This window comes from Theropithecus gelada, chromosome 6, assembly GCF_003255815.1.
Source record: "Theropithecus gelada isolate Dixy chromosome 6, Tgel_1.0, whole genome shotgun sequence".
In the NCBI taxonomy this organism is placed as follows: Eukaryota; Metazoa; Chordata; class Mammalia; order Primates; family Cercopithecidae; genus Theropithecus; species Theropithecus gelada.
Window position 1 is genome coordinate 55,517,304 of NC_037673.1, and position 23,023 is coordinate 55,540,326.

At 38.4% G+C, this 23,023-nt stretch overlaps 1 protein-coding gene across 2 annotated transcripts in view; it reads left to right on the forward strand.

The window, feature by feature from the left end:
- Nucleotides 1-23,023, forward strand: part of RAB3C (RAB3C, member RAS oncogene family) — a 291,932-nt gene that overhangs the window by 48,997 nt on the left and 219,912 nt on the right. The gene's annotated exons all lie outside the window — the stretch shown is intronic.

The following is a 23,023-nucleotide window of genomic DNA, read 5'->3' on the forward strand; positions in this document are numbered from 1 at the left end:
GGCATATATCGCAAGGGGCACTTCTTTATAGAGGTCCATCTTGATAAAGAGGCCTTGTTGTTGTCAGTGATTGGAAAACCCCCCTATGCTGGCAGATTAAAGGCAGGAGATCGTCTGACAATAGGTGACTTTCCTGGAAGCCAGGTCTGAGGCTCAGGACAAAGAGTGAAGGTCTTGCCAATGAAGACTAAACCAGAAAGAAGTTTTTATTTTTCAGCAGTATCTGAGTGAGAGAATGAGTAAATGAAAACACAAATACATACCTTTTATACCAGCTATTTTCAACAGTATGGTAACAGTAAGTGCAAAGGACTGGAAAATAGGTCCTATGGCACCACCTCACTGCTCAAATCTGGCTCACTGGAGCAACAGTCTTCCCATTTCTGAGAAGAGAGGCAGGTGACAAATATGATGAATCCTCCTTCCTCCATCCTCCATTTGCTTTACAAAGTGGGCAACTGAGTGGAGAAGCCATTGGGTTTTCTGGCAAAATTCTGAAAAAGGGATTATAGCTGGTGAAAACAAGCTCTTGGAATCTGAAATCCGAGTCTTTCAAAGTTTATCAGAAGCTAAATGTTCAGTTACATGAAGTTATGCATGACTGATAGGCTCATGTCTCAAATATGTAATGGTATTTACATTTTAAAGTAGTAGTTTGTGAAGCAAAGGAATGAATGAGCTTTCAGCAATAAGTTGAATGGTGGGCCATCTTCCCTGGACTCTTCAGATTAGAGTCCCTGTATGAAGACTGACTCAGACTCACAAGGTATATTATTGACATTTTACTGTAATTGAGGGGGAGAAATGGACTGATATAAATTATTTCATTTTAATTAAACAATAGATCTGTCCTCCTACTATAAGAAAGGAAAAAGATAATAGTTTTGTTTTTGAGGGTTTTTCCTCTCTTCAAATTTTGCAAAGCAATTAACCTTCAGGTTAAGACAAAACTTAGAATATTTTATCTCTACCACTTAATTTGTCACAAATTTACAGTCAATTGAAAATATAATAAAACCGAGAACTGAAAGCATTTTTCTTACTTTGCTGTATGGCTAGCTTCTGCAAATGCTGTAGCAAGGTCTGTACATGTGATTTTGAGAATGAAATTCTAAATTAAGTTTTGTAATGACATAAAGACTGAAAGCAGAGTTTAAAGGAGAGAGGCTTCTTGCTCAGAGACTGGTGAAAATCCAGATCTGCTGAGACCTTTCAGCCTGGCCTTGACGATGACACATGAAAGTGATTCTACAGTTGGGAGGCACTCAAATTTACAGATGGTCTGATCTCAGAATATGAGAGAGATTCACATATGAAAGCAACCAGACAAAAGAAGGCTGTAGAAACTAGAAGCCTGGGTGAACAGTTTTTTATGCTGGGGTTTATCAGAATCATTGTCTCCCAGAGGAGTGTCTGGTCAATAATTTTAACATAGAAACCATTGTCTCTACAGACCTCAAAGTGTGGTCCCAGAGTCAGTCCCTTGTCAGAATCATTTGGGGAATTTGTTAAAACTGTAGACTTTGAACCCCATTTCAAGCCTATTGAATTCAAATCTCTCTGTAAACAGAACCAGGGAGTATGGATTTCTAATAACCTTCCCAGGTAGTAACTGCCATTCTGAGAGACAGGTCATCCTATCATGTTGTGTCTGTTCACGGAGGGCTGAAGGGAGGTCTACTTTAGTCTATAAACGTTGACCATGGATCGGGGAAAGGGCAGACTAAGGTCCTTTTCTCAGACCTCCTTCTGTTTTCTATAGCCAGATAACAGTCTTAGATTGGCCCAAATATGGCAGCAGGCTGGAGGTCTGTTCTTGGAGTGGCTGCGGACAGAGGGTATATGTACCTGGAGAATAGCATCAAAGCTTAAGAGCTTCTGACATACTGTATTTGACAATGGTTCTACTTGCTGCTTCATCCCCTTTTCTTCTTTCCCTACCAGCCTATTATCATTCCCTTCCCTCTTACCATGACCGAATACAGTCCCACTTCTGTCTGGTTGCTAACTTTGCTTTGGATTCTTTCTTTTTCCTCCTATTCACTACATTCTTAGATATTGAGGTTTAGAAGCATTTTGTCTCCATTCACTCTCCATTCACCTTCATCTCAGTTTTCTATTGTAGTCTCTGAACTGGACATGAAGCAAAATGGGAGGTTCTAGTACTATCTCTGTCTCAACCAAAGAGAGGTTTGTCTCCTTAAGCTTTTTGGCATTTCCCACAGTGATTTGCAAATTTCTTTTTGTGTCATGGAGTCATGTCTTCAAAGGAAGGCATATGGAACATTCCAATGACTAGGGGGAACTGACCTGTTTTCAGCAGGCTAGGAAGCATAGGGTTTCACTTCTTCAACTTCCCAACCCCTTATCTAGAGGAAGGCAGAGAGGGCTCATCCTGGAAAACCATTGCTGTACAACATCTTTTAGAACAAGGGCAGAAGAATATACAGACACATCTCTAGCAGACTCCATCCATGGGGTAAGCCCTCTTGGAGATGGCAGATCTTATGGAAAGGACCCATAAGGTCTCTTAAAACTAGACTATAGGAAGGAAAGTGGAGGGGGAGGCACAAACGTAAAGGCATCTAGCCTACAGGGAATCTGCCGTAACTCTCCTATAACTTGTGTATTTGTGTGACAAGGATTCAATAGTAAATAGTGCCAGGAAAAACGTTTAATATGGACATTCTTTCCAGATAGAGAAGAGAAAGAAATCGAGATGAGACCAACAGTTAAAACTTTCCATATCTGAATAAAAGTCATATTTTAACAGATACATGAATAATCTATCATTCAGATTATGATTTTTCTTATCTGCCTCTTCCACTAAGTTATGTGGGTTCCTATGGGTTATGGGCTGGACATTATTTAATTCAGGAGTCTCAGTATCTAGCGTTATTGGCCCATAGGAGATCTCAGTACATGTTGAATTCATGAATGAGTATAGTAATATCTAACAGAGTTATGATCATACTCGTTTACCCTATACATATTTAATTGTTAAATTTGTTTGGGCTGGGTGTGGTGTCTCATGCTTATAATCCCAACACTTTGGGAGGCCTAAGTGGGTGGATCACGAGGTCAGGAGATCGAGACCATCCTGCCTAACACAGTGAAACCCCATCTCTACTAAAAAATACAAAAAAAAATTAGTCAGGCGTGGTGGTGACCGCCTGTAGTCCCAGCTACTCGGGAGGCTGAGGCAGGAGAATGGTATGGACCCAGGAGGCTGAGCTTCAGTCAGCCGAGATCGCACTATTGCACTCCAGCCTGAGTGATAGAGCGAGACTCCATCTCAAAAAAAAAAAAAAAATTGTTTGTTTGTACTCCCAAATTTTATTTAGATACTTTTAGTTCTCATAATCATCACTGTTCTTCTTTCCCATTATTTCTGGAGTCCAAGTTGAGGGATATGTATTCACACCACTGAAAAGTTTAAGGAAATAATATACAGGGAAATAAGATCACTTGGGAGAGCTCTGTCTCCCAGAAGCAAGTGTAGCATTCTGGTTAGGAGCACAGGCCCTGATGTCAAACTGTCTGGGTTCAAATCCTGAATCATGCTCCATTCTAGAGGCTTCCTAACTTCTCTCAACCCTCGTTTCTTTATCTGTGTAATGGGCATATTAGAATATCTCCCTCATAGTATGGTTATGAGGAATAATCAGAATAAAACATGTAATTCATTTAACACAGAACCTCATAAATGGTAAGACTCAAGAAATATTAGTTCTTATTATTTGTGGCTTAGACCAAGAAAAAATTCAACATCCAATCTCAGAAAGTTGTGCTTTGCCATTTTGAAACTTTCCCCTGTTAATATAAAACTACTAAATCAGAGGCCCTCACCATCACCACCTCAGGCCACACCTCCCTGACGCTCTCCTTGAGAAAAATGGAAAGTTGTGCAAGATGCCTCCCAAATATTATAAACTTCAGGCCCCACAGAACCTGGGTCTATGTCAGTTCCCAAGTCAGTGGGAGAGAAAAGCTGGAGCAGTGTCGTAACAATATATTGGAGGTTGTTGATCCTCTTCGCAGAAGAAGATGAAGACTTATTCAAGATGAAGACTTATAATTGGACTAAAATAAAGCTGATAGAGACATCACAGGATGTGAGATAATATATGCAAAAGAGCAACACTTTTTGGTACAAGTGCGTTATTGAATTCAATTAAGTAAAGGTACCACGGTAAGGTGGATGTTTGATATAAAAACACTCAAAGAGGTGACAAGAATATTTTCTGTCCAGTGTTCAGTGAGTTGAAGGGATAAGTCATCAGAGCTATCACACGTCCAGAGTCACAACACTGGAATACTATGTAAAAGTTATCAGCTCTCTTCTGTTTTTCTTGAAGACAAAGTGGGAAGAGATGTGCTAAAATGGCAAATAAAAAGTTTAAGATCAAATGCATAAGATTTTCTTGTTTTGTCAAACGTGGGAAGTTATATGGGGAGGTTGCTGTCCATTCTTAATGGGAGCTTTCCAAAGGAATGCATTTTAATCTGGGTGCAACGGGTTAAAGAAAGAAAGCAGTGAATTGGTGACTTATAAAGGCTCCTGCCTCCAAATAACCCCTTTTTAAATTAAAGCGGTGTCATCTGGCCCACCGAATAGTTCCCTGAGCTTTCAGGAATGATTTCTACAGATATTTTTTAGCCAGACAGAGAATTATCATCCTGGGAATCAAAATCAGACTAATTTTGTCTGGACCTAGAAACCTCCTGGGACTTTGCTAGTGCAAGCGCCTGTCAGGTCCAGGGTTTGCACATTGTCAGATTCTTTAGTCCTCCTTCAGCCCCAGAGGCTCTGCTCTAGAGCATACTTTACCTCTAGAGAATTTGTCCCCTGAGCATTTGTTTTCTTACCTGACACAGGAAGGAAACTAAATACCGTTCTGTCACAGTTTGAGAAGACAGTCTATGATCATGATGTGGCTAATAAGGTGCTCAGGAGAGAAGAGTTCACTAGAAGGTGGACAATGCATGGTGTTTGGTAATGGAAGAAGATATATGCAAAATTTGTGTTAACACAAATTTTTGTTTAATTCTGGTTACTAATTTATACCTGCATTTGGGAAGTAGAGAAAAGAAGACATTGAAAATTACTGAGTATGTTAAAAATAAAATGCTGTCAAATTAGGAAAGTTAAAGAACGGGCCAAAGAGAATATAGTATTACGTTAGTTACCTGTTTGACTCATTGTGCTCAAGCCTGCAAACTTGAGGCAGCTGAAATAATTACTGTATTTATTATTTTGGCTCCACCCCAGCTTGAAAACCAATCCTTCTTGGATGAAGAGAATATACAAAATCAAAACATTCTTGTTCACCTGCTGAGTTTCAAAGAGATCTTCTGTCTGATCTTCCTGGTATCCCAATTTCCTAGAAACTGGTTTCCTTGTTCTTCTATCCCAGCTCTCTAGTAGACGGGTTCCTGCCCAAATGTGCTTCCCTAGCATCCCAGTCCTTTTAGAAACTACATTCCTGCTGTGAATGCTAATCCCTGTATTCAGTTTGGGTTCTGGTCAAGTATCCATCATAACTTGAATGCTGAATCCTGTCTTTTGACTCATGTCCTACTGTGGATGCCTCTTGATTAGCCATCACCTTGCTTTTGCATTTCTATCCCTTTATTTACATTTGTCTTATTTATCTGTCTGCACTTGTGTTCTTGAGTTTTCTGATTTGACTCCCTATATCCCTGTCCATTGTTTGGATTTTATATTCACCAAATGCTTTCTCCAGTCTGTTTTCAATTATGTTAATATCATTTTATCAGCCTCTTCTAATTATAAAAGAACAAATAAAGAGAAACAAAATGTGTCAGATCAGGATGAAAAATAAATCACCCAGAAAGTGGTGAATCATAAGCCTTGGAATTGTCTCCTTTTCAGTTCCCGAAGAACATTGTTGCAATGAGAAGGCAATAACAGACCACCAAAAAGATAGGAAGGGCATATGAGAATTTCAATCTCCTTATTTTTGTAATGTCAAGGCCTTTCATATGTGTCCTTAAAGTTCCTGCATTTGTAAAATTTTTGCATATTCAATACATCACATAAAAAATTTTGGAAAACCTGTTAAGGAGCATAATGGAAATCAGAAGCATGAATAGGAAAGAAACTTTTAATAATAGGTTAGGTTATTTGTTACTGTTGTTGTTAAATTCACAATTAGTGGAAAGTAACCATGGAAAGAATGGGCATGTTGAGTAAACATTATCTTTTTTTTTTTTTTTTTTTAATTCAAAGAACTTTTTTTTTTTTAACTTTTCAGTTTGAATGGTTTAATACTCTCTTCCAATTCCCCATCCCTGGTGTCACAAAAGTGTCATATTTGGACACTTTATCTTTTAACTGTGCTTGAATGATAAAAGGTTTAATAATCTTTTAAGAAACCTTTCTGGCTTCCTGAACTCAAGAAAGAAAATAAAACAAGTGTTGAACATTCAAGCTGTATTCTGTAATTTTTTACCTGCTTTTATTCTTCTTCCTTTGTTCTTCTGTCTTCCTCTTTCCCTTTGTCTCTCCTGCTGTCACTCACTCTCTCTCTCTAAATGACTAAATATTCATTATCCAGATATGTTCTGGTGCTGGAACAGTAAAAGATCTGCGATTTCTATCCCTTATGACTCTAAATTTTTTCTGGGATTTCCCTATAAAAAGACTTAACTGAAGAATAGACAGGATTTAGAGTAACTCTTTAAATTTTGGATATACTATAAGTTCCAACATTAATATATTCCTTTAAAAGATAAAAATTTTTAAAAGGAAAGGTGGAAAGACAGAAAAAGTAGTTGGAGCTACCCATTCAAGGCTTAGTCATAATTAACTTTAATACTGAAGTAGACTTTTTGGAAAGATGATTAGCTTTCATTGGTGTTTTAAAAGTACATATGTTCATTGTAGAAAATGTGCAAATACAAAAAGTAGAAAGAAAAAGACATCACTGGAAATGTTACTACCCAAAGGTAAGTATTTAGCATACAACTTTCCAATTTTTCCCTATGTGTATATTCCATATTTTAAAGAAAATATACATATGATATCACCAACTGTGTTTTCACATATATGTTATGAATCTCTTCTAAAATATTTAAATATGCATTGAAAGCCTGGTTATAAGTAGCCAGGAATACTACTTATACAGTGTAGTGCCTTGAAACACTGCCACTCTCACATTAACCCTCAACTGATAGAAGACCAGAGCCAGGAGATAGGTTATTGAGCCTTCCCTCTTTCAAGTGGACAATTCTGGAAAGCTTTCTGTATGCTTTTCAGATAATAGGAATAATTTATTTAAGCAATACCTTATTACTGGCTGTTCTTTTTTCCTGATTATTTTTGTCATTATAAATAATGATAATTTCCAATGGTATAAATACCTCTTTGTGTGGATAAATCCCAGAAAATAGAATTTTGAGGTTCTTACAGTTATGTTGCCAAGTTGACATCCTAATTGCTGTGATTTTACACTTCCAACAAGAGGGCATGAGATGCCTATTTCTTTGAACCCTGCAATGCTTGTCATAATCATTCTTTTGATTGTGAATTTTGAATTCATTATATTTTACCTTTCATCTTTTGAAGTGTCTTTTCAAATGTTTATTTGTCATTTGCATTTTTTCTTACATAAGTTACTGACTTTTCTATTGTTCTGTGCATCTTTATTTTTATTGATTTGTGAGGCTTTTTCCTCTTATAAATAAGCTTATTTTTCCGAAAATAAGCTTTTCTAATTCTTTGCATTTTGTTTATGGCATATTTTGGTCATGCTTAATTTTTTTTTATTCTCATGGAGTTATATTTATCAATTATTTTCTTAAAAATAAATGTATCCAAAAGACAAGCCATCCTAATGTTAAAACCATTATACAAATTTTTAAAGTCCTTGTTATTTTGTAATTATAACCCACTTTACAACTCACATAGACATATGTTAGGTGTGAGTATAATAGACACTTCAGCAGACTAAACCTGTAGAGAAACAATGTCAGAACAGAGAAACAAAGTTCAGAATTGAAAATAGCTGGAAATAGATATTATATGTCACCTTGGGCATTGAATGTATGCAAGCTGTATATGGATCACTGTTAGAAGCTCTTGAAGCAGTTGACATCAACACTAGGAAATTGATCTTTCTTTGTTCAGTAATCAAAGTGTAGTAGCAGGTATGTAGCAGGTGCCTCTGAGTTCCCTACAAGGTTCCTTGGCCTGATTCTGATGTTAGCCCCAAAGGCTGAGTGGGCAGGTCTGTGCACAGTCAGCATCCCACCTCAAGCACACCATGCCTGCCTTTCTGCATTTGCCAAGACTTTTCTGACGGCACAGCTCCCTAGGTCTACACTTGCATGTAAGGCCTGGAAGTGTAGTGCCTTGAAACACTGCCACTCTCACACTAACCCTCAACTGATAGAAGACCAGAGCCAGGAGATAAGTTATTGAGCCTTCCCTCTTTCCAGTGGACAATTCTAGAAAGCTTTCTGTATGCTTTTCACATAATAGCTGTATTGAAACACCCTTGCTCATTGAAATAAATGAGATAGGAAAGGAGAAATAGACAATGTAAAGATACGTTATCCATGACCTTGATTTTTTTAAAGATACATTATCGAGGTATGCATGATATATCTTTACATTGTCCCTTTTCTTCTTTCCTGTCCCACCCTCCCTGTCTCAGTCGGCTTGGGCTGCCATAAGAAAATACCATAAACAAGGTGCTCAAACAACAAAAATTATTTTCTCACAGTTCTGAAGGCTGGGAAGTCCGGGATACCTGTGCCAGCAGATTTGGTTTCTGGTGAAGGCTCTCTTCCTGGTTTGTAGACAGCTGCCTTCCTCTGTGTCCTCACATGGCAGAGAGGGGAGAGAGCCCTGACCTCTCTTCTTTTAAGGACAATAATCCATCATGGGGACCACCTCCTCATGACCTCATCTAAGCCCGTTTACCTTTCACAGGCCTTGCCTCCAAATGTCATCAAGCTGGGGATTAGGGCTTCAATATATGAATTTTGGGGGAACACAAACTTTGTCTCCTCAGTCTTGCTCCCTGATACTTCACTCCTTTTTCCCAGAATCACCTCCCAAACAAACCACCTGCGCACCACAAGTTCCCTCCTCAGGCTCCGCTTTTAAAGGGACTCAAATTCAAACAGTGTCTTCTCTAAAACATATCTGTTAACTGTGCTTGGATGATATAAAATCATGTGTTCTCAAAGATCTATTTTATAATTGTAAAGATGTTACCCTTCCTTCCCCAGTGATGTTTCATCGTCAAGAATTCTTAACGTTTCCAGTCTCTTTCTTTATCCACAGATTCTGTCAACTAATCAATAATTTTTAAATGTACTAGAGAAGCTCACTACATAAAGGGAATCTACTGCACACAGGGGCATAATATAAAAGAGCAGTCATGCTGGGTATTCCTGGTGCCTTTTTAAAGTGTGGGCTTGATTTCTTTCCCAGCCCCTCTCCAGCCAACAGAGACTAAAGAGACAGAAAAGGGAGCAGCCTCCCCTGGTTCCTTTCCTAAAGTTGAGCTCATTCTGGCCTCTTGGAAAGGAGAAACTTCCAGCTGCTGGCAGCCAGCTTGTCTGCTTGCTTTGGAGCTATTTTTCATGACCTATATCTCTGCCAGGAAAATGAATGTCAGGAGTGTACATCAGAACTTGCAAAGTAGGATAGCCTTCCCCTCTCCCTTTCCCCCAAACCATATGCATTTAAAATATCTTGGAGTGTGGAATGAGGAAGGGAAGATTCAGGCTGACTATGCAATTATTCAGACTATATTATTTCTATTTGGATAAACATTGATCCCACAAATGCCAGGAAAGTTGGCAATCACCATTGCAGAGAGTGCTCCATTAAAATTTATGAGCCAACATACTGTGAGGACATAATTATTATTTATAATTACTTCCATGATGCTAAGTGCTGGTTTTGAGACTATCTTGCATCAGGTGATATATATAAGATGCTGCTCAAAGATCTGACCCTAAAAATCCTCTCGTAAGTGTGACCAAAGTCTCCTGAAATGAAAGAGCAGATAGAAAATCAGATGTGTCTTTCAGAGACAGTGTTGTCAGAGAAGGTGTCTTCTGTAGGATGCTAATCACACTTAACATCATTTTATAAAGAGGACAGCAATTCTTCTACTGTTAACGAGTACTCTAGTGCAATATTGTAATTAAACTAACTTTCCAATCATCTGACAGCAGAGGCTTCCAAAAGACAGTTTTAGCTGAGTTACCTTTTTGGTATTTTGCACTCTTGTTTTAGAAATAAAGAAATACATATTTTTCTTAATCAGATCATTCCTTGGATTGTGATTTATCCCATCAAACCAAGCAACCTGGATCCATGTTCGTAAATAAACTGCTTTAGCTGCTTTGGATCTCTTCTGCAGGCTGACTGTCATCACCTGTGAGCACTTCATATAATAAGATCTGGTGTGCTCTGTCAGTTTGTATCAGAGCAAAGTTAATGTGTGAGTGAAAAATGAGTTGACCCCTAAAAGAATGGAGGTATGCTATGTGCTGGTGCAGGCTGTATTCGGTAGTCAATAGAATGTAGAATCTCTGTAGATGTGGTGTTTAAGGAACAGGCTGTTCTCACTGTGTACCGTTGTTTAGGTTTTCCAATCCTCCTGCTGTGGCCCACTTATGGAGGGGAAAACGAGAGAGTGCAGAGAAGCCTGCCACCATGGCAGCTCCACCAGTGTGCATGGTAACAATTTATTTTCATGTTGGTCAAAATGTTCTAAATAATTTTAATACCAGAAATAGCATGGAAATGAGGAACTAAATTATTAATGAAAAACCAGCAGAAATGGTAAGGTTGAGACATTTCTTCTCCATTTCTGATTTTTCTTTCCAACTGTTACCCGTGATGGGAGCACTCTGGCCTCTCTTCTACTCCTTACTCAACATTACCCAGAGTCGCTCATCTGACTAGTGAGTTGGGAGAGAAAACAAAACAAGCAAACAAACCTTCCTGCAGGAGTTTGCTCTGTGCTCCATTCCTCAGGGCTGCAGGTTTCAGGATGACCTGCCCCTTCAGCACCATCTAGGTGGACCAGTAACTTCTATGACTGGGGAGAAGTCTGTCTACCTCTAGGGTTTTCATACCTATGCCCTTGTCTCCAATATCAGTCTCATTTATTAGCTGTTTTGTTCTTTTTATCCACTTTTTGTTTTAAAAAAGAGTTATTATTTATGTTTTCTGTGTTGTAAAATTTCTGGAATATGTCTGACCAATATTGGCTTGTGGGAAGTTTAGTTGCTAAGAGCACAGGCTCCTTGGACACATAACGTAACTCCCCTGTGCCTCTGTTCTCCTCTAGAAAATAAGGACAATAGTAGTAACACCTGTGCATAGGGCTGGCAATCGTGAGTACACTGTGCCTTGTCTAGCCTAACTTCCTTTTTATGAGCCATTTCTAGTATCAAGCCATGCTGTTTGCATGATGAGATGCATTTGCTGTTAGCCTAATGTTGATTCTAAACATGGTGAATTGTTTTGAACCGTTACTGAACCATAGAACTCTAGAACCAAATGAGACTTAAGCAATCTTAGCTTTAGGTTCTAGTTCAATGGAAGATAAAACTGAGGCACCCAGAACTGAAATAATTCATGGGAGGTTGTACATGGTAGCACCAAAGCTGGACATTCCATGTGACCAGACTCCAGATCTATTGATTTTTCTTCTACCTGAGCTTTCTTTCTCTCTTATAACTATTTCTGTCGACTGCTCTCCTCACATTCAGTCTGCCAGTTTAATGCAGTTATTAAGTCTAGTCACCAACCATATTCTACCTACAAGGGACTCTATACCAGGCCTCAATAAAATTTTAAGCATTATAAAAACAACAACAATAATAATAGATATTGCTCCCTGAGGTTCACAGTATATTTTTCCTGTTAGAGAAAGCTGAGTTGTAACTCGCCTGAAATAATCATGTAAGAAAAGCCTACTAGAAAAACAGTGGTATTGACTTACTAACATCCCTTGCGATGTTTTTTCCTTCACAACCAAGAACATTTTTAAAGCCATATATGTATTTCTTGATTGCTCTTTTAACCCCACCGCTTCCTCCCTAGAGTGCCCACTCTTCTGTTTGAAACATCCCAGGGAGTGCAAACTAAATGTAGTATTGAAGTAAAATCTCTGCAAAGCTAATGAACTATTTTATGGAAGTAAGGCAGGAAACCATTTCAGTAGTAGTGGTGTAATTAATTGGTTGTGGCCACACAGAGGCATGATTTAGAAATGGGCAGTTTATAATAGGGATTTTAGAAGGTCACATGTGATGACTTGAAAGGTAGAAAATCATTACTTTCAATCATGCATCAACCTGGAAGCCAAATCAGACTCTTTAATGTATGTTTTCAACTGAGAGCCGTTTGCCTAAATTTCACAAAGGAAAATGTGATACATTTGCCAACAGTCTGCCTGTATAGCTAATTACCAATTACATATCATAAAGAATCTGATACCTGTCATGTTGTAACAGATTTCCCAAGTATGGGGCATGTGGCTGAACATACTTGCAGATAATTAGAATCATAACAGCTAAAAGAACATTGTCCTTTTAAAACCCTCAATCTTATTTCAATATGGAATAATTCTTTTCCAGTGAATTTAGGATAAATGACACAAGTATCAGTTGGCCAGCTTATTTTTATGCATGTTCAGCTATTCTGCTTCTGGTGACACCTGTGACATTTACTTTTAGGACCCTAGTAAACTATAACTTTGTTTTCTTTCTCTATGTCTTGGAATTATTCTTCTATTTAATTATGTATAGAAGTTAGAATCCATTAGCTGGGCATGGTGGTGTACACCTGTAATCCCAGCTGCTCGGGAGGCTCAGGCATGAGAATCATTTGAACCTGGGAGGTGAAGGTTGCAGTGAGCCCAGATCGCAATACTGCACTCCAACATGGGTGACAGAGTGACAGAGTGAGGGACTCTGTCTCAAAAATAAAAAAAAAGGAAGTTGGAATCCAGGTTAAATTGGTCACAATGTTACCAAGTCAGAAAGCTCACAATGCAGATCTCAAAATACTCATGAGGACATCACTGATTTTCATCTATATCAAGGTGTGTTTAAATTGCTAGAGCAATACTGTTTTAGTTTTTGTTTTTGTTTTTGAGATGGAGTCTCACTCTGTTGCCTAGGCTGGAGTGCAGGGATGTGATCTCAGCTCATTGTTGAGATCTCAGCTCACTGCAACCTCCACCTCCTGGGTTCAAGCGATTCTCCTGCCTCAGCCCCCAAGGAGCTTGGATTACAGGCACCTGCCATGATGCCTGGCTAATTTTTGTATTTTCAGTAGAGTTGGAGTTTCACCAAGTTGGCCAGGGTGGTCTGGAACTCCTGACCTCAGGTGATCCACCTGCCTTGGCCTCCCAAAGTGCTGAATTACAGGCATGAACCACCACACCCAGCCGAGCAATACTGTTTTTATTTTCCACAAATACAGGCCCTCTATGACATAATATTTGTGCTATAAAAAAACAACAAAATATTCTATTAATTATTTTATGAGAAATTGAGTCAGACCATAGCCTAAGATTAAGAATATGGATTCTATTAATTGGATTTCAGTTCTAGCTCTGCCACTTATTAGCTGGATGACTGTAAGGGAATTACTTCTCTGAGCTTCAGTTGTTTCTTCTAGGGATAATGATAATGATATTGACTTTACAGAGTGCTGAGAGGATTTGATGGTATAATTTGTGTAAGATGCCTAGCCCAGTGCCTGCATGGTAGGTGGAATATATTAATAACTCATAATTATGACATCTAAGACATCAGGCGCAGAGAGAAAAAGCCAGTCATTTTTAAAGAAACTCAGTTCCATTTTAGACTGTAAAGTTTGAGTCTCTGTAGAATGGAGTTGTCTAGTGGGTCTCAAGCCTGGCATAGAGGTCAAGATCAAAGATTAAGATTTTGGAGCTATAAATAGGTCAAATCGAGAATCAAGAAGAAATGTTCCCATCCTAACCATTTCTCCTGGTTCTTCATTTAAAGTTTAGCTCCTTACTTTCATGCCATTTCTGGTATAAGAATTATTTAAAATATTTTGTCCAATATAAAAAGAAAGCGTTACCATGCACATTTGCAGAGCTACCGTAATGGCAGGCTTCTCTGCACTCTATCTTTTTCCCTTCCATAAGTGGGCCACAGCAGGAGGATTGGAAAAGCCAAACAGGAGCACACAGTGAGAACAGCCTATCCTTTAAGCACTGCATTTACAGAGAACAAATGAAGTTCTGATCTGGTTATTTGTTGGTTAATAACCAAACCGAGTAATTCAAGAATCAAGTAATATTAATGAGAAAGTGATTTATGATCAAGGCAGCTATCATTTGGGAAAAAGAATTTCCCAGAGAGTGTTTGAGGTAGTGGAGACACTAGGAAAGGAAAGGAGATGTGATTCAGATGAAGGCTCCTGAATATGGCTACAAGGTAGTCAGTAGACATATTAGGATCATTCAGGATCAAGTGAGACTGAACACATTTCCCTCTGTAAGGTTTATTAGGCTGCAGTGCGTCTGCAAGTTCCAGGGGCTGATTAGCACCACAGAATACAAATTGAGAGAGCACCAGATTCTAATTTTCTCTTGTACCTCTCCTAAATGAATGTGTAGAGCATGCATTTCCATGACCAATCATATGTCTCACTTCTAATAGAAGAAAATATGCTTCAGATTTACAGAGATGCATGAAATGCAACTAGCTGGAGATACAGAAGAAATATAGCACCAGTTACTCTTTGAGTAGGATAATTGTTGGAAGTTTTAGGGATTCTTTAAAAGTGATAAAAAATAAGGGCACAATATTCATTCATCCACCTACCCACCTCCCCACCGTTATGGACATCCACTCTTTGCCAGGCATTGTGTTCAAAGAGGAAGAAGATAAAGATCTGCCTTTTCAAAATCAGACAAGTGAAAATATAAGACAGGGTCATTAGTGTAATTTGTGAAAGACTGGAAGTAACTAAGCAGTGGATATCATAGCATTTTTATGGAAGAGTTCAGGAATATTTTCTGGAAAAACTGGTAACTTCCCTGAGCTCTGAGGTCAAGAATGAATTAATTGAAGAGTGAAGGAGTAGTGTTGAGGGTCAGGAATTTCCAGGCAGAGGGAGCAGAATGAGGTGGAGGTGGGCTTGGGGCCCACAGATACTGGGACCTGACTGGTCAGGTAGGGCCTGGAGGTGAGTAACTAAGGACACTCCCCTTTAGGAGGGGAGAGAGTGATTCCAGAAACAGATGTCATTCACCTTCAGTATTGCCTGTAGGATTTGGGCAGGGTCATAAGTGGGCTCTGGAGTGTGAGGGACATTCTGCCTGCACTGAACCTCATTACTGACCCTTGGTTAAAGGCTTCGCAGAAGGAGTGAAGTCAAATGATTTTCCCCTGATTATATAGTAATCCTGATTTCTATTTTGGCTCTGTTCTTTGAGTGACAGGAAGCCTCTGGAGCACCACCCATCCTCATCCCAAGGCTAGATTAGGGTTCCCTTTCTGTTCTCATAGCATCTTCTCTCACTGCACCTAGCATGGTATGTTGTAACTGACACAAACAGCTTCTATCTCAGTCTCTTGAGGAGCATAAAACAATGTATTTATTTAATGCCTTTGCATCCTTAATGCTTGGCACAGCCTGACACACTAAGCGTTCATAGAGGTCCATTGAAACAATTAGTCTACAAATATATGAGTTAGATTTTCTGGTGAATTTTAAGAAAACCTATTATACATAAGGTTTTCTTGGGGGGAAAAAAAAAACATTAACAGAGCAAGCTTCACACCAGTAACTCATCGAGCAAAGTACAGTGTTCTCTCTAGGCACTTGACAGACTGCCAGGCCTGCCGTGGGGTTAGAGTGAGAAGGAAGAACAAACCTTTCACTGGTGTACACTAAGCTCCTTCAGATGGGTGGGGAGTGCTGTATGTGGAGGGCAGGGGGCACAGTGAATATAGAGGCATTGAAATCAATTTAGCCTGCTGCCCAGTTTTGCTTCCAGCCTTCTGTGATCACACTCCCTCACCACTTGTGGGGGCAGGGAAAGCTGGCCCCATGCATCTCTAGCCTGGGTTTTAGCGCATTCATTAAATGGCAAGGCCAGTGATCAGTCATGGCCGACACATTCAATTAGGAATCGTGCAAATAATTCTCCTCAAGCTGCCCCTTGGCACCTTCTGCTGTATCATTTTAAAGTGTGCAGGATCAGCTAAGGAGAATAGTAATCACACTCTATATTGCTCATCCTGTGTTGCAGGCTGGGATTATTAGCTCTAGGTTCACCTAAAAAGAATCCAGATACAGAGGCACAGTATTGCTTGATCCAATATTCCTCTTTAGAAACTGGACCCCAAATCAAATGTAGATCCTCTGTTTTGAAGAGCTACTGGATAAGGCACTTAAACCAATTAAGAGTAAAGTCAGCTCTCAGGATGATAAAAATCTCAACACAACAGTTTTGTAACTACAAAGATACTGTATTAGTCCATTCTCACACAACTATAAAGAACTTCCCGAGACTGGGTAATTTTATAAAGGAAAAAGGTTTAATTGTCTCACAGTTCTGCATTGGCTAGGGAGGCCTCAGGAAACTTACAATTATGGCGGAAGGTGAAGGGGAGGCAAGTTTGAACCTTCTCACATAGTAGCAGGAGAGAGAAGAGTGAGAAAAGGAGGAACTTGCCAAGCACTTATAAACAATCAGATCTCATGAGAACTCACTCACTATCATGAGAACAACATGGGGGAAACCACCCCCGTGATCCAACCACCTCCCTCCCACTGGGTCCCCACCTCAACACGTGGGGATTAATGGGGATTAAAATTCAAGATGAGATTTCAGTGGAGACACAGCCAAAACATATCAGATACTTTAGCTATTTTTTGATAAACCGAATAATCATTTTCTCACTCCAAAACTTTGAGATCTATACTTTGGCTGACAATCTGTGCCTTCAGGCAACCTCACAAGAATATCTGAGGACAAATGGTATTGTGTTGCATCCAGGGTAAGTAACTACCATAGAATTTTTAAAATGACACACTGAAGTTAACAATAATCCTAACCCTTGGATATAATCATGCACACAATCTCACTTGAACCTGAATTAACTAACCAGGTCTCCATACTGAAAGGATCCATGTTCCTTTGATAATAAGTATGATATAGCACTTTGACACTGTTATTCTCTTTACAACAACTGTTTGGGGTTAAATCAATGTGGTTATGTCTTGAAGATGGAAAACAGCTGAACAAAAAAATAATGTGACATAGTATAGGGAATCTAATATCATTTTTAGGTTATAAAAACCACAGTTTTTATCTAAGTTTTGAAATAAAATAATTCCATGGGTATAAGCTGATGATGTTGCTTCCCTGGGCCACAGTTCCCTCACTGGAAAATGAGAGCTAAAACTAAAAAGTCATGAAAGTCCTTCTAAGAAATAAAGTCCACTGGTTCATGGAGAATTCTACATCCTAAAGTTAATTAGCAGAAGACCCCAGGTTGGCCTCCCTAATTGCCTTTTAATTTACTTTTTCTCAGCACATTGCTTTTCTAGTAGTAATGATTTTGTTTATTTACTCATCCACCCATCCATGCATTTAACAAACACTTACTGGATGAGTCCTATAGATTCTGTGCTGTGTGTGCAAAGATGAACAAGACTCCCTGCTTAGTATCTTCTTTTAGAGAGATCACAATCTAATATGTGATTGCTTGGGTTTTGAGTTTGTGAAATGAGCTTCTCAATATAAATGGAAATCTCTCATAGTTTTCTGTAACATAAAGGGAAATCATGCTTCAAAATGTAATAAAGTAGAAAATAAAAACAAAATCTTCTCCTGTTTCTTGAAAAGATTTTACCACAAGATCCAGAAACTTGTTTCTTGAAAATAACCTAAAGGTCTTTGTGGAATATTTCACAGCCTCTAAGAGACAAGTGTGAACTTAGAATTTGCTCATATTTATCAGTGTAAAATAGATGCATTAAAATACTCAAGTATTTTATGCCATATTTTTATCAGAGCAAGCTATAAAAGATACAAAAGATCTTAAAAGATGCTATAAAACCTCCAAATCTAAGGAGGTTAATGCAATAAAATTTAATTCTGAGTCATGTAAAGTCCAATTCTGAATTTCCCCTGGGGGACAGTTCTGAGCAGCCCCAGGGGGCTTCTGTCTTACGGCTTGTGGCTATCTCATGGCTTCATCATCCCGTAGCTTCAAGATTTCCCTGTCGTTGGGAAAATGATCTCACACCCAATGCTTAATCGCCAAAGTTGTAAACCAAACGTCAGTTTCCTTCACATTCCTTTGGCAAGAACTAATCACATGGTCCCACCATGCTGAAAAGGAAGCCTACTAATGTCCTGGCTAGAGAGCCACTTCCCAGTAAACGTCTTTGTTGGTCATGTTATGGTAAAGAGTTGCTGTCTCAAGTTCCCCAAGTGCTCTACCACCTGCTGGTCCACTGGGAGCTCCTGAACTTCCCTACAGTCCCGTGACCAAATGCCCAAAACTAAGTGGAATCTAAGACATTGTTTCAAAGTTCTGCCTGGAATCCCATCTGATTAGTGGATGCCTATTCAGTACTGATTATTAAACATTTGACATATCACATCAGCATCTAGTATCTTTGCAAACTCCATTTTCCAAACTCACTGGCCCTAACTTGCTTGCTGTGGTCACTGACCTCTAATTTTAGATCTCTTTCTTTGGACTTGACGATTGGTACCTTCCTGAAATGCTTCATCTTTCCTTGCCAGCATGCAGACCTACTTCTCTCAAACCCTCACTTAGTTACTGTGGCCCATCTCCACCTTACTGCCTGTCCATTTCCCCTCCTGGGTCTCTTAACCACCCAAGAGTAGCCCGACATTCTCTTATCCACCCCCAGAGGAGGCTCCAAGGCACACAGAATCTTCATAATTTCCCTTGGCTTTCTGGGTCTCTCACTGTCATGCTTCACCAAGCCTGACAGGCTCTTGCCTCTCCCTGCTTACCATTTCCCTCTCAGTCTTCCTCCCACAAAGAGAGATTTTCATCCCCTCCTCATCGAAATCTGTGTGACCAGTATTATGTTTCCAGGGAACTCTGAACTCTATTAGCCAAAGCAATGAACACATCTCTGCTAATGTTTTAATGGTCAGCCCATCACAGATAGCACATTTGCCTGACGTCTGGAGACTGCTGAAGATAAAGCCTTAGCTCAAAAAGCAGCACTCTGTTGTTTTTTCAGGCACTACAGCAGCATCAAACTGCACTTTTCCTCCCCTGTCTATGGTGACCTCTAATTTATTCTTTCTTCCCTGCATTTCTGACTTTCTGCCTTTCTGTTTATAATTTACAATTTATATGGAAAGAATTTTCAACATCTGACCATTACAAACTGAAAGAAATTGCATAATATTGCTCTTCGACCTTGAATTAATTGGGTTTAAAAATCCCAACTCATGTAGCTAGGGACTTTTTAAATAAATAAACATTAAATACTGGCTTTGTACCAGTTCACATTTTCTTAAATATGACATGAGGGTTTCTAACTCTGGTCTCCATTCAAATTTAAGATGCAAGATATATGTTTTGTGCTAGTGACTGAGTAATATCAGGTAAGAGATCAGAGTCTAAGAAGAAGGAGAGGAAATAAGAGAAATGAAGTGAGACAGTAAAAAAGAGGGAAGGGAGAGAGAAGCCTGGCATAGAGAAAAGAGTAGCAGTCAAGAAACTTGAAAAGAACACAATGTAAAATTCTGGTTTTTGAATGATGAATGACAAATAATAAAGCATGAATTTGCAAGTAATACAGTTTAACTGGTTAAATAAGGAGAACCCCTGAGAATTTCTGAATTGTGTGATAATTGGCATATGTGTGCTAAACATTATCAATAGAGTATGATAGAGTCCTTTCGTACCTCAGTTTATCAGCTTTCGTAATTATAGTTGTACATTATAACTGAAGAAACTACTCCAGTATAAATACATATGGTCATATTTGCTAGGCCTCTTTTATCATCTATAAAGGGGTGTCTGCAGATAGTTTGAGTCCAGGCTTTAACAGCCATGATTCCCCCTATGAATTACTGAGAATTGGCTAGGAAATTTCTGAGACTCATTTTGTAAATAACTTCCACAATATTCTTATACATTTCAGTAAGATAATGTACAAGTCTAGAAGACTAATCTCAAGGGCAAAGAAAAAGGGAAAACTAGGAACTGAAATAGAGAACAGCTTTGAATGTTTTTATCAAGTAGGATCACTCATTATCCAGAGAAATCACTTTCTCTGAGCTGAGATTAAACTGGGCATTTGGATCCATAAGAGCTAGGTAATGTCTTTGCAATATTTGGAGCCTGTAATGTGTCACCGACATAAGAATATTGAACTTGGGCAAATTAGACCCTACTTAAAATTCTATTCACTATGCAACCTGCAAGATCAGCAATAGAAGTAGCAACCCCAGTGCTTTCACATAAACTGTGTCACATCACAGAGTTTTGAGGTAGAAATGCTGATCTGCACTAGCTGTGGCCACAGTACCGTTGACCACTTGCTTGATCATGACTGACACTGAGTGTATTTTTCTAGCTTCCTACCTCTTTTTCATGTTTTCTGTCACCACTAAATGAGTCAGTACTTGAAAATATTAGTTGTTCTTTAGATCAGTTGTCTTTAAAGTGACAAGGATGGTGGAGGTGATGATGATAGAGGTGCTGTTCACTCCAGGGGGTACACAAGATAATACATTAGCATGAAATGTTAGAAAATCTATTTATACTATTCAAGTCTATTTTTATGTATGTTTTCATTTGTTTGCACTATTTCTGATATTAGTACAGTAGTAGTATATAATTTATTATGTATGCATGTGTATGCAATCCAAATAAAACTAAGCATTATGTGGACTTGATTTCAACCTCAATGAATTTATTTACTTATTCATTCATCCAACAAACATTGTTTAGCACCTATTTTGTTCCAAGCACTATGCTAGGCATTGAGGATATGATCGTAATCAAGATAAACCCAAGTCCTACATTCAGTAGTACAGTTGGTATCCACTGAGGACTGGTTCCAGGACCCCCCCATCCCTATACCAAAATCGCCTGATGCTCAAATCTCTTACGATAAAATGGTGTAATGTTTGCATATAACCTACGCACATCTCTACATACTTTAAATCATCTCTAGATTACTTATAATACCTAACAATGTAAATGCTATGTAAATAATTATAGTGTTGTATTGTTATTTGTATTCTATTTTATTGTTGTATTGTTATCTTTTATTGGTTTCTTTGTCCTGTATATTTTCCATACTTGGTTGTTTGAATCTGTGTATGCAGAACTGATGGATCTGGAGGGCAGATTGTAATTCTAAGGGTGATAAGTGCTTATAATAGGGGCAATTGGCCTAGTCTGGGTTTAGTAGCTGTCAAGGAAGTCTTCTGACTTATTTTTTTTTAATAAGTTTTCTTTTCAAGCTGGAAAATATTTTACAATATTCTCTAAGGAATTGTCCCATAAAGTGTAGCATCTACAATCAATTTATATTCTCTAAGTATATGGAGAATCTGTATTCTTAGAGAATATAAATTGTTTGTAGGTGCTATACTTAGAGACTATTAATGATCACCATTAATAAAGTATAGTGTCTGCAATCAATTTATATTCTCCAAGGAGGATAAATTTATTTTTTTCTTAAAGCATAATGAGTTATATGTTTTCTTTTCTCCATTGTCTACTATAAAGACAAAATCATTATTGCATGAACTGTACAGTCAGAATTACTATTATATCTAAGCTTACAGCAGGCTGTCCAGAGGCTATTATTCCACCAGGGTATAACAGGAGAGATGCAGTTAATTATAAATTGCAACTTGCAGTTTCAAACCTCTGGTACTGGTACATACACACATACACATCTATATATTTAGACATTTAGGAGTTTTTATGATAAAGGCAAAAAAAAAAGATGAAATAAATGTGTTGATGACAGTTTGTTAATTCTGTGCCAGTATCTTGGCTTTAATTACTCTAGCTTTATAATAGTTTCAGTATTTGGAAGGATACTATTTCTCTCCATAAAATTCCTCTATTACTTTTGCAGATAAACTTTAGAAAAATTCTGATAATTTCCAAAACAAAAGTCTATTGGATTTTTAAAAAATCACAGTGAATTTATGATTGCATTGCAATTTATGGAAAAAAATTAGTTTATTATTATTATACTTTAAGTTCTAGGATACATGTGCAGAATGTACAGGTTTGTTACATAGGTATATATCTGCCATGGTGGTTTGCTACACCCATCAACCCTTCATCTACATTAGGTGTTTCTCCTAATGCTATCCCTCCCCTTGCCCCCTACCCTCTGACAGGCACCAGTGTGTGATGTTACCCTCCCTGTGCCCATATGTTCTCATTGTTCAACTCCCACTTATGAGTGAGAACATGCAGTGTTTGGTTTTCTGTTCCTGTGTTAGTTCCATCTCATGCCAGTTAGAATGGCGATCATTAAAAAGTCAGGAAACAACAGATGCTGGAGAGGATGTGGAAAAATAGGAATGATTTTGCACTGTTGGTGGGAATGTAAATTAGATCAACCATTGTAGAAGACAGTGTGGTGATTCCTCAAGGATCTAGAACCAGAAATACCATTTGACCTAGCAATCCCGTTACTGGGTATATACCCAAAGGATTATAAATCATCCTACTATAAAAACTCATGCACACATATGTTTATTGCAGCAGTATTCACAATAGCAAAAACTTGGAATCAACCCAAATGCCCATCAATTTTAGACTGGATAAAGAAATTGTGGCACATATACACCATGGAATACTATGCAGTCATAAAAAAGAATGAGTTCATGTCCTTTGCAGGAATATGGATGAAGCTGGAAACCATCATTCTCAGCAAAAAATCTCTATTGTCACAATATTGTGATGAGGTGTTGGTGAGACATTTGTTTGGTGATGG